Source organism: Bombus vosnesenskii, unplaced genomic scaffold (genome assembly GCF_011952255.1).
Source record: "Bombus vosnesenskii isolate JDL3184/JDL3185 unplaced genomic scaffold, Bvos_JDL3184-5_v1.1 scf7180000013286, whole genome shotgun sequence".
NCBI classification, from domain to species: Eukaryota; Metazoa; Arthropoda; class Insecta; order Hymenoptera; family Apidae; genus Bombus; species Bombus vosnesenskii.
Window position 1 is genome coordinate 64,842 of NW_022882939.1, and position 11,123 is coordinate 75,964.

The window sequence follows — 11,123 nt, forward strand, 5'->3', positions numbered from 1 at the left end:
TTCATTTCCCTGTCGAAATTTCCTGCCTTTCCGTCGTTTCAAAAATACCACAATGAAAATTCGTACACTCTGCAAACCGACGCAACGTATCCCTTCCAGTAACCAATTTCCCATTCATAAGCAGTACTTATATCAAAATCCATACATAGATCTGTACGAAATTGGTTGTGTTCGGAAGCTGGACAGAAATCTGTAGAACGGGTGTTAAGGGATTGGTACGAACGGTTCCTCATGAATAACAAATGTGCTCGTTGGTTATTTCTCACGGCGGTAGGAGCGTTTCCACGAACGCGCGAGATCGTTGGAAAGCAGAAATGAGGCGAGGGAGACGGGGGCGTAAAGAGAGAGTATCGAGAGGGCGGTAAATAATATCCACGCGTGTATACAGGCGTCAAGCGATAAATCACCGGCCGGCGTGACAGGAAATTGAACTTTCGCGAATACTTATGCCCTCGTGATTATTCATGTCGATAGCGTTCTACTAAGTGAAAACGAGCTAGAGGGAGTTTGAGAGGCAGTGAGGGGATCCGTGTCATATTTTAGTTCTCGGTAATAAATAACGAGCCGATGTTTTCCCCATATTCGGCCAGGCGAACATCGACGGAGAGACGAGCCATGAAAGATGCTTTCGTATCGTGTCCCGATTCTTTTGTGTCTGTTCGTCTCAAGGGCGAGCAATGAGAACGAGTTTGTCATAGAGTCGTAGTGCTTCAAGTATTACTTGGTAATATTTGCATATTATTTATCGAATCAGTGTCTTGTAAAAATTGAAATAATATAATCATTTTATCAAATAATGTTACGTATTTGTCAAATGGTCTTTTCGAGTCTTTTCGTGCGAAGAGAGAGGGAGGAAAATGAATTTGTCTTCTAGTCAAATTGGTATAGTCTCTCAAAGATTTACTTGATAATGTTATGAATCTGTCTGATAAGAATTGACGTAATTTGATCATTTGGTCGATGTACGTGAAACAATTATTATATGATGCTATAGATATTTATAAAATGTTTATAGATCTTTCGAGACGACTGTATCTACCTATTTCATCAGATATACAAAGTTCACGCAAATCGTACAAAATCTTGGTTCGCTTTATTTAAATAAAGATGTTCAATTTTATAAAGCGTACATAAACTTTCGCGCATAACTGTGTATACCTTCTTACGTTATACTCTACTTCGTCAGATATAACGTTTACGTAAACCATAAAAGACCTCGAGCAACTTCTTTTATGTAACTAAAACGTTCATTTTCCTCGGGAAGTTGTTCCCATCTTCTAGAACATAAACGAGGAAGATCTTCATGATTTCAAGAATATAATCGAAAAACAAGAAGAAGGAAAGAAAAATGGAAAAATAAAGATCTGACGATGAAGATCTTTAGGAATTCTTTGCCCGAAGTTGCCGTCTGATGACCGCCGGTTTCTCAAAAATAATGAAACCCTGGAGAAGGCGCCCCCATTACTCTGGCCAGGCTACTTCGTAACGCGATCAGCTTTGGTCGCGGGCCAAGTCACGATGACGACGACGACTCGCATCTGCGGCTCTAGACCAGCTGAATTTATGTGCGGACTGCTTCCAACCCTTCTGATACGCGGAGGCAGAGCACGTGGACAACGATAGTTGTAAACCACCTCCTCAGAAACTTACCAAGGGGAACGCAGACTTTGTTGACTTAATTACACCGTGTGGAAACTTTGCGTGCACAGTGATATTCCTCCGTGACGAGCTTTTCTTCATGGATGTGCTATACTTGTTACATATTTTGTTTTCTTGTGACTGCGGATTTTTATATATTTATGGGGAAAAAGTGAAAAGATACAGAATGCACGCAACACGCAAAAATATATAAAATACATAAGTGAATAAATGAAATAAACAAAAAAAAAATAAAAATAAGTAAGGAAATATATATCATTACGATGTTATCAGCATCAGTTAAAATATGTAATAGGTAAAACAAATTTCTGCTTGCATTCTATTCCTTTATTTGTCTTTATAAAATTATGAATTTGCATAAATATTCTGTATACTTATGACGCTTCGATGTTCTAATTCTACTAGTCCTTTTAAGATTTTGTTGTATGATTTTCAGTTTCACTGTTTTCTTCACGTTTCTGTGAATAGTACTACTTACAAAATGTTTTACTTTCCTATAGTTATCGTATTTTTAAGGGTTAGATATACATATTTCGTGAATTTTTATGCAAATTTCTGTTGCGTAGTTTTATTTCGTTGTTTTGGGGTAAATTTATCCTTTTTACGTGTTATGGATATTGAAACTGAGGCGAGGTGTTTCGATTTGATTGTGATATAAAATTTTATAGACGTTGATTATGAAATAAGGAAAATAGGATGGATCGAAAAATAAGAAACCTGAGAGGGAAGTTGTGTGGAATTTATCAATTCTTTCTTACTATCACAAATGTACTGTGTATCGAAAACCGTGGATTATTATATTACAATGATAACAGGAACAATAGTCAGTAAAGATTACAACAATAAATAAACAATTACAATCAAATATTAATTTTTATAAATTATATCGAAATTTAATGAAGTATGAATATTAGTCTACAAAATATATGTAGATTACAAACAATTCGCAAGCCGTCTAATTTTTTGAGACCACGCAAAATATAGTTATAGAAGAAATCGAAATAGATTTTAAGTCTCGCATTTTATATTTATCGCAGAAGCTAAGATACATCAACGCTCAGAATACGAATGGCAATCTCTGCAATTCTAGTAAGTCTCGCAAATCTAGCAAGAAAGTGCTAAAAATCCTAAGTCAGATAAAAACAACACTAAATTATACGATCAGTAAATCTGTACATAATTATATTCAAGGAAATGACTAACGATAAGTACCAGCAAGACTTTCAAAACAAGACTTTTGACATGTAAGTCAATTTTAACGAACTGTTATAACATCGTGCAAGTCTGAGAAAGTGGCATTCGTCAATCGTTGAGCGTCGTGAAGACGTTTCAATTAAGTCTAGAACGCGTCAAGCATTGTTTGAAGATGTTGCAGGTTGTGCGTGCGTATCGCGAGAGGCGAAGGATTAAATCCAAATCTAGCGAGCTGCTATCCAGAGCGGAATGACTGTAAAACCGTGTTGTCAAGTACGATCCGTGCGGGAACTCTGCTTGTTATCGCAGTCTTATTACATCTTAAGCTGGTTGTCACTCCAGAACGATACGGCTGCTGGCTTCCAGTTTCCACCGTGGAGCTATTGTATAGCTTGTTACAAGCGACGTGTAACGCGCCTTGTATTCTTACCAAGTTTCCTAATGCACCTTGGATTTATTACCCTGCAGATCCGGAGACCTTAGAATCGTAAAGGAAGCTTAAGATCCGTGAGAGTTTTGCAGCATTTAGACCAACGTTATCTGTAACATACGCGTAATCTTTCAAATGTGTTTCTCCGTATGGCGATTTACTTGCAATTCTGTTTTGTTGTTCAACAAAAAATAGGTAATGTTCCTTTAAAATAATAGATAATACTCTTTTAAATTTAATTTGTTAAGTGATTTTTAGTAGAAATTTAAATGATCGCGAAATTAATAATTGATCGATAAATAAAGAAATTGATAAGAAAGATGCAAGAAGATCTCCTAAGAGATTAGAAATACGGTAGATACGTAGGTTCATTTAGATTACACTTTTTGTAGCTAGTTGTTACATTTATTCTTGAAGTACTGTCCAATAACACTTCTTGTTTAAAATAACCTTTCTAATATCTCAGAAAACCGATTTTTATGTTTGACTTCCTTTTCTCCCCCAACCCCTAAACGATCCTATACCGTGGTGATTTGTAACACATGTCACCTACACACAACGTGTGCCATTGACATATTCGTCAGTATATACATATATCTTATACATGTATTCCATATTGCGTTTGAAATAATATATTCTACACGAATCTTCAAAATAATTGCGAACTAGGAAATCCTATAAGCATATGTCAGCATGAAGAAAATATCTACAAATTTTTTTCAATATGACAGTCATATAAAAATAATTCTTAGAAATATTAATGCACATGATCATGTCGCTCACTGAATCCAACGTGACTGTGCACATTTCTCTCTTCTGACTTAAAAGTCTCAATTGGAAAAAACAGAAAACTCCATAATCCAGAAATTACATATTCCCCAACCCAATTATATACTCAAAAATTACCAAACCACATCGATGCGCACAGTGAACAAGGACATCGATCTTCCATTACCTCCAATAAAGTGTTCACGTCTCCAATTTCAGAGAATTTGTTTCAATCCAATTCACAAACCTGCACGTGTCACGTTGCAATTGCTCGACGTTAAATTTCGCCGTATTTGGATATGAACACCCAAATATCTCTTTTTTCTTTATTTGTATTTTCACAAAAATAAATAAAAATAAATGAATTCTTGGGACCGAGTTACACTGTTTCTCAACGTTTCAAATATAGCGTCTTGTACGGCGTTAGTCTTAGGATTGAAAGGGTGAAAAACGCGAGGACGCGCGAGGGCTAAGATGAAGAAAACAGGGTTGGAGGAGAAGAAGGCAGGCGTGGTGCATAATTTGGTGGAAGGAGAAAAAAATGGGGGCCCCTGGACGGTTTTTCGAGGGCGTATTAACCCTATCGATATGATGATGCTGCGGTTGCCTCGGTAGGTACTGTAATTACGGTAATGTTATGCGCGCTAATTGGAGGATTTTGCGAGAGAGCCCGATAAAAACGAGATTACCGTGCAAGCTGCGCGCATGCGTACGCGCATCACTCGCGCTCTTCGTTCTTGTATCGTTCGAGTATATCGGCGGAAGAAATTGGCTATCGGTTCACTTCTCGGCCCCGGGCCCATTATCTTTGCGCAAAAAGTTAGTAAATCATGCGCGATACAATCTTGCGGGATCGTGGCTCCGGCGAAGCCGCGCGTCGTTTCAGCCCTGGTAATGAAACAACGTCAATAGGATAATGCTTCGTGCCGTGGTTTTTTAATTAATCCGAATGAACGAAAATCGGCTCGCCAAGGGTCGGTTACCAGGGGCGAAGCCGTTTGCGTGCCCCGCGCTCGTTAGCGATACGAGTAATTGCGCCCCAGACAAAATCTTCGTGTCCCGCCATGGTGCTCAGGCCAATTTTGTTGTTCGAATCAATTAAACGTTCCGAACTGTTTGTTAGAAGCAACGTATAGTCTTTGTTTATTCTGGATTCTTCTGTTTCTTCGTGGTTTTTCTATTTTTGTTTCCATTTTGACGATTTGAAAACAAGGCGAATCGTTTTCTTTCTTTTTAAAAATTCCCTCAATCCAGTAAGTATCGCTAGTAACTTTATTAAACTAACTGACATTAATCTATATATACGTCAAATTAAATGAAACATTTTAAAAGATCTCAGGAATTTAAAGACGTTTGAATATGATTTTATACTTTTCTTCATCTTTTAATTGTACTTACAGTAGCTACAGAAATAGAAATATGGTACGCCATTGTATTTATTATATTATACACGTACACACTAATTAATTTGATCTAAGTACATATATTACATTTAACATCATCTACTAGTGCTTTAATAGGACTATCGTTCGACACTAGTTCAAGATTCTCCTCATAGGTGGCCAAGCAGTTAAACAAGTTCCCGCAGTAGAAAAAGTACACAGGCCATTAGAAATAGGCATAGTCGTCGCTGTGAAGTTTAAGATCGTACTTTCCAGGATCATTTCTGTAGTACATGATCAATGAACATCAGCTAACTGATGTATCGATGCAGCCATGATGACGAGTCATGGCACCCTTTTCTGAGCGTGAGGAAGACTCGAGAAGTTGACTTTGTCTCACTTTCTCAGTCATCGATGATCGTTCACCCTATGTACTCAGTACATGGGGGATGGAAAGGGTGCTTTCTGAGTGGTTTTGTTATCAAAATATTAAACTTAAATCACTTTATAAAAGAAGTTAGGAAGTCAAGTAAAATAGATTGAAAATAAATTAATTATAAATTTTAAAAGACTTGAAAAGTTCTCTTTGATCCGGATTGAAAATTCACAACTTATCAGTTCAACAGGAAAACATATGGTAATTTAGCCTTCTCTATTGAAATTATAAACAACAAAGGGATAATCTATGATATTATTTATAACAAATAATAGGTTTTGAAACGTTAATATTGGGAAGTGAACGAATGAATTAGTAAAATTGGCTGGCACAAGTGAAAAGTTGTATAATTTAAAAATAAGATTCTACGGGAGCTATCGTGGAAACGATGATTGGTTAATTTTAAAATGATCGTAAGTAATTATTCGAGCGAAACAAATGAAGAGAGTGCAGGGTACCGTTGAAAATTTAAAAAATAAAACACCAGTTCTCTGGTAGGCAGAAAGTTCTTTAATTAATGCTGGGACACTTCTCGCCGTGGAAGCAGCGAACTTCCGCTAGCCAAACTTTCCAGCATCCTTCCAATTAGTTGCAAAGTAGAGAAAACATGTAAACCGTTCGGATGAGGATATCACTTGCATCAAAGAAGAAGAAAAAATAATGATCTTCAAATATTTTCCTCGGAAAAATCTATTATAAATTTATGAATATACAATAAATAATAATAATGAATATTAATTTTACAATATAATAATAAAATAATTATACAATTTTATTTCTTATTCAAATTTTATAAGGTAGAAATCATGCAATTTTCATTTTTGTTATTTTATCGAATAAACTTCGTTTCAATAGTTGATTGCAATCCAGTCTTATAGACGTTAAGCTGAAAAGCTAACAATAAAAATACGAAAAGAAGGGATGGATAAAGGATTGAAGAGAAAAATAAAATGGTAGAAAAGAATCGAAAGAAAGCAAATAGAAACAAGACTGTTCGAATATAGTAACGTTGAACTGGAAAGAAGCACAAAAATCAGAAACCTGTAATAAGATGGAGAAACAAACGCAAGTAAAGATTCGACAAACATTGCCGTTAGCAACGCTTGATAAAACAACGCCGAAAAACAAATGAGTAAAACGGATGTAAAATAAATAAAGAAGAAACTGTGACAGTTTCAGTGAATAAATCTCAAAGAAAAGTAAAAGGTCTGAACAAAAAAGAATAGAACAGAAGGTATGTTTTATATTAAGGACAAGTAATTAATCGTTATTTTTAGATTTATGATAGGAAAAAAGATCAGAACCGGAGGAACAATTTTTCCACCTTTCAATTAATTGCTTATTTTATTCAATCTTTTTTTTCTAATTACACGCTGAATTTTTGTACTTCTTGAATTTGATTTGCTAGAATATCTTTTTCCGATTTGAAAACAATTTTATAACAAATTGCAATTGACGTCAATTTATAAGTTATTTCTATTAAAAAATATATTTTCTAAGACATCTAGCTTGTAAAATTTTGCGCTAAAAAATGCACAGTAATTTATTTTAACAAGTCTTCTGATTTTCGTTTCTGTGACTGATCTAGCTTTTCAAATAATAATCAGGACAACAAATATAACCCAAATGACAATTAATTATTATGTCATATCACAAATTGGATCGATTTAACTGGTCCGGAATAAAGGACATAACGTCTATGAATATAATTGGCTGCGACCACCAATTGATTAACGACACGTCTATTTGTTTAATAGATATTGCGGTTATCTCTGCGAATATTATTGAACTCGAATGTAACGAGACAACAACGATGAAACTTGAATGATTAATTAACACGTGATCAACTTTTTGACACGTTTCAATATTGGATGCCATTTAGTGAAATGTATTTTACTGTAAAGTAATTAAAATATACGTTTCATGTCTGGATATCAATGAAATATTTCAATTTATTAAGATCTGAAATTGTACACATACCTACAGTATGTACATGTGTATGGCTCCACTTTTTATTTAGAAAATATTTAAAATCAAATTACAAACATACTTAAAATTTAATGTCAAATACATCACAAATATGGTTTAATTATAAATGTACTTCAAATTAAATTACAAATTACTATACTATAGTTATTACATCAATTTTCAAAATCAAATAGCTGCACTTTTAACATTTTGCCAATTTCTCAATTACCACTCCAATTATTGCTATATAAAAATCTACTCTCCAATCAAATAGGTTCCAAGAAAATCCGCATCAGTCTTCCAAACAGAAACACTACCCTGCATTTTCATCTTCTTTTATAAAATCTCAGAAAAGTCCCCAAATTGCTGAACCACCTACGAAATAATGAAAATCCAGCCTCACCAAACAAACAGCCGAAACACTGCAAAACAAACGACAAATAGAAGGTGCGAAACGAGTTGCAGAGTAACAAAAAGCAGTCGAAAAAGTGGGCAAAAAGATAGAAAGCCGAAAGGCAATGGAAACAAGGGGTGCGTACACAATGGTGGAGAGTGGATGCTTGTAAGTGTAATGTATGTTCGCATTGTTTACCGGCGTCTTGGCACGTCGCTGTGGGCCATTGCACGCGGCCAAACAAGCGGCACACGTGTCCACCCACTGGTGCGTGCGGGTTACTCAGCGACGCCCACGCGTCCACCCGCGTCCACTCGCGTTTCGACGCCGAACAGCGAAAACACCAGCGACGAAACCGTTCGCTGAACCACTGGCACTGGCGTTCGACTAATTCGCCGTTGTGTCATGCAAATGCCACTGACGAAAGAACCGGGCCACCGTGACCGGATCGCTCGAGCATTGTTATCATTGCCGTCATGGATAGACGAGTAAATTGAACGTTGGTGCTCCGTGTATCGAGCAAATTCGGCCGGGTTATTCGAAAAAGATAATACGAATAGTATTAATAGCAGAACACGAGAAATCTCTATAATCTTAATACAGTAATGTATAAGTAACTAGAATTTGAATTATATCGTGACAATAAGATACCTACGGGTATACGTAATATGCAATTGTGTGGTAATATTAATTGAAAGTGACACTAACGTTGACAAAAGTGTTGACGTGTTTTTGATAATTGCAAGGAAAAAAGAACTGATAAGTGAAAATTGAATTAGGTGTTATCTGTGGGTAGGAGCTGCCTTAGACTGGAAATATGGTCGAAAAAATGAGAAAAAAGAGAAATTAGTATCAGAACTATAGAATCTGGAATAATTAATTGATTCATATTTTATTATATACTAATGTCGTAGTAGTAAATAATTGTGGTATATTCAAGAATTACTATGCGCGTGTATATTCATAACTATTTAATAAAGATGATGTAGGGCAGAGAAGTAATTATCAAATAATAGAACGGCTTCTATAGAATAGTTCTTGAGCCAACAAGAAAAAGAATATCTTCAAAGAAATTTCTTTGGCGGATTTCTTTTCTTTTTTACTCTAAAGTACAACACTCTAAAAGTTGCGTTTCCAGGACGCAATAAAATCTAAATCCGAACGAGAATTCGTTATACGCAGTTCAATGAAATTCTCCGTCCGAAGTTTCAACAAATTCCATCGTGTCAGAGTATCTGATGAATTGTTTATTCCAATTTCGTTCGACGCGTGGAATACAACGGAAAGTAGCCGGGTACGATCGTTGAACTTTCGTTGTTTTGAGAGCACGTTACGCGGATGATGGAAACAGGAACTTTCTGTAGAAATTTTTTTTTCCGTCTAGGCAACTGTCAGCGACAAGAGCTGCAACTGTTAATTAATTGTTGAATCGTAGCTAGTGGCCGGTCCTAGTAGCTAGTGGCAGATTCAATCCTTTAATTAAAATGCAATCACGTCGACTCCTGCAACTTTGCCACGATGTTTTCATCCCTATGTCTGCAGTTACGGGTTAAGAGTTACCATGCGTTTTGAGATCAACGTATACTGAAAGAAAAAAAGCTAACAACGGGAGCGATATAATCTTCTATATCATCTTCTATGATTTCTGAAAGTAGGAAAGATAGCTATTCATTTTTCAGCCCAATGACCTTAGTACTTTTTTTGTAGAGAACTAAAAAATGTACTAAATGGTGTGGAAAAAATGTATGGTTCCATTTAAGAAACGCTATTCAATTATCTTGTATATTATCTGTGATTTTACTACAATATCTTTCTATAATTACATAACGCATAAAATCATTCGACACTAGTTCAAGATCCTCCTCATAGGTGGCCAAGCAGTTAAACGAGTTCCCGCAGTAGAAAAAGTACACAGGCCATTAGAAATAGGCATCGTCGTCGCTGTGAAATTTAAGATCGTACTTTCCAGGATCATTTCTGTAGTACATGATCAATGAACATCAGCTAACTGATGTATCGATGCAGCCATGATGACGAGTCATGGCACCCTTTTCTGAGCGTGAGGAAGACTCGAGAAGTTGACTTTGTCTCACATTCTCAGTCATCGATGATCGTTCACCCCATGCACTCAGTACATGGGGGATGGAAAGGGTGCTTTCTGAGTGGTTGTTTATATGTAATCATCAAACATAAATGTTCCTGTAAATAAGAAATATTTAATGTCAAAAATTGGGTTTAAAAACAATGTAGTTAGTTTGTATGTAAACAAATTAAAAGTTTTACAGCTATTTTATAACCGTATGCAATTTGTGAGGCCAAAATTATAACACTATTGCATTTTATATAAGTCCTATGTAGATATCTATCAAATCGTATATGCACGGCATCAGCCAAGGAATGTGTACGTACAGTAATGTTAACACATAATGAATGAAGAGTTATATATTGATACAAAAAATTGTCAGAAATTTTTAAACATGAGAAGAATGATAAAAAATGAATTTCAACATTTTTCGCAGTCGGTAGGACTCGAACCTACGCTCCCAGAGGGAATCTGATTTCTAGTCAGACGCCTTAACCACTCGGCCACGACTGCTGCTTGAGTTACTTTTTCTTGTGAATGAACGTGGATTGCAATATTGTACTTTTAAAAAATAATCAAATGTTAATACAATTTTTAAAAAATAATTTAATTCACTTTTTTATAAATTAATCTCTCACGTGTCGTCAATCAACATTGCGTTAGTAAAAAAATGTAGTTTATCCACGCAATTAAAATCTACTTGCAGTGTGTCGTTCTCTTGAAAAAGAACTAAAAACGTGAACTTGTCGCTATTAATATAATAGCACAATTAGAAATTTTACAAAAATCAACCTCACGGTTACAACAAT

General features: G+C 35.6%; 3 non-coding genes across 3 annotated transcripts; 2 read left to right on the forward strand and 1 right to left on the reverse strand.

The window, feature by feature from the left end:
- Positions 1-5,692: 5,692 nt before the first annotated feature.
- Positions 5,693-5,907, forward strand: LOC117232390. Its single transcript, XR_004493119.1, has one exon. It is a non-coding gene; the product is annotated as a small nucleolar RNA U3 (small nucleolar RNA).
- Positions 5,908-10,183: 4,276 nt separating this feature from the next.
- LOC117232391 lies at positions 10,184-10,398 on the forward strand. Its single transcript, XR_004493120.1, has one exon. It is a non-coding gene; the product is annotated as a small nucleolar RNA U3 (small nucleolar RNA).
- A 347-nt stretch (positions 10,399-10,745) lies between these two features.
- Trnas-aga lies at positions 10,746-10,827 on the reverse strand. Its single transcript has one exon. It is a non-coding gene; the product is annotated as a tRNA-Ser (tRNA).
- Between the last annotated feature and the right edge of the window lie 296 nt (positions 10,828-11,123).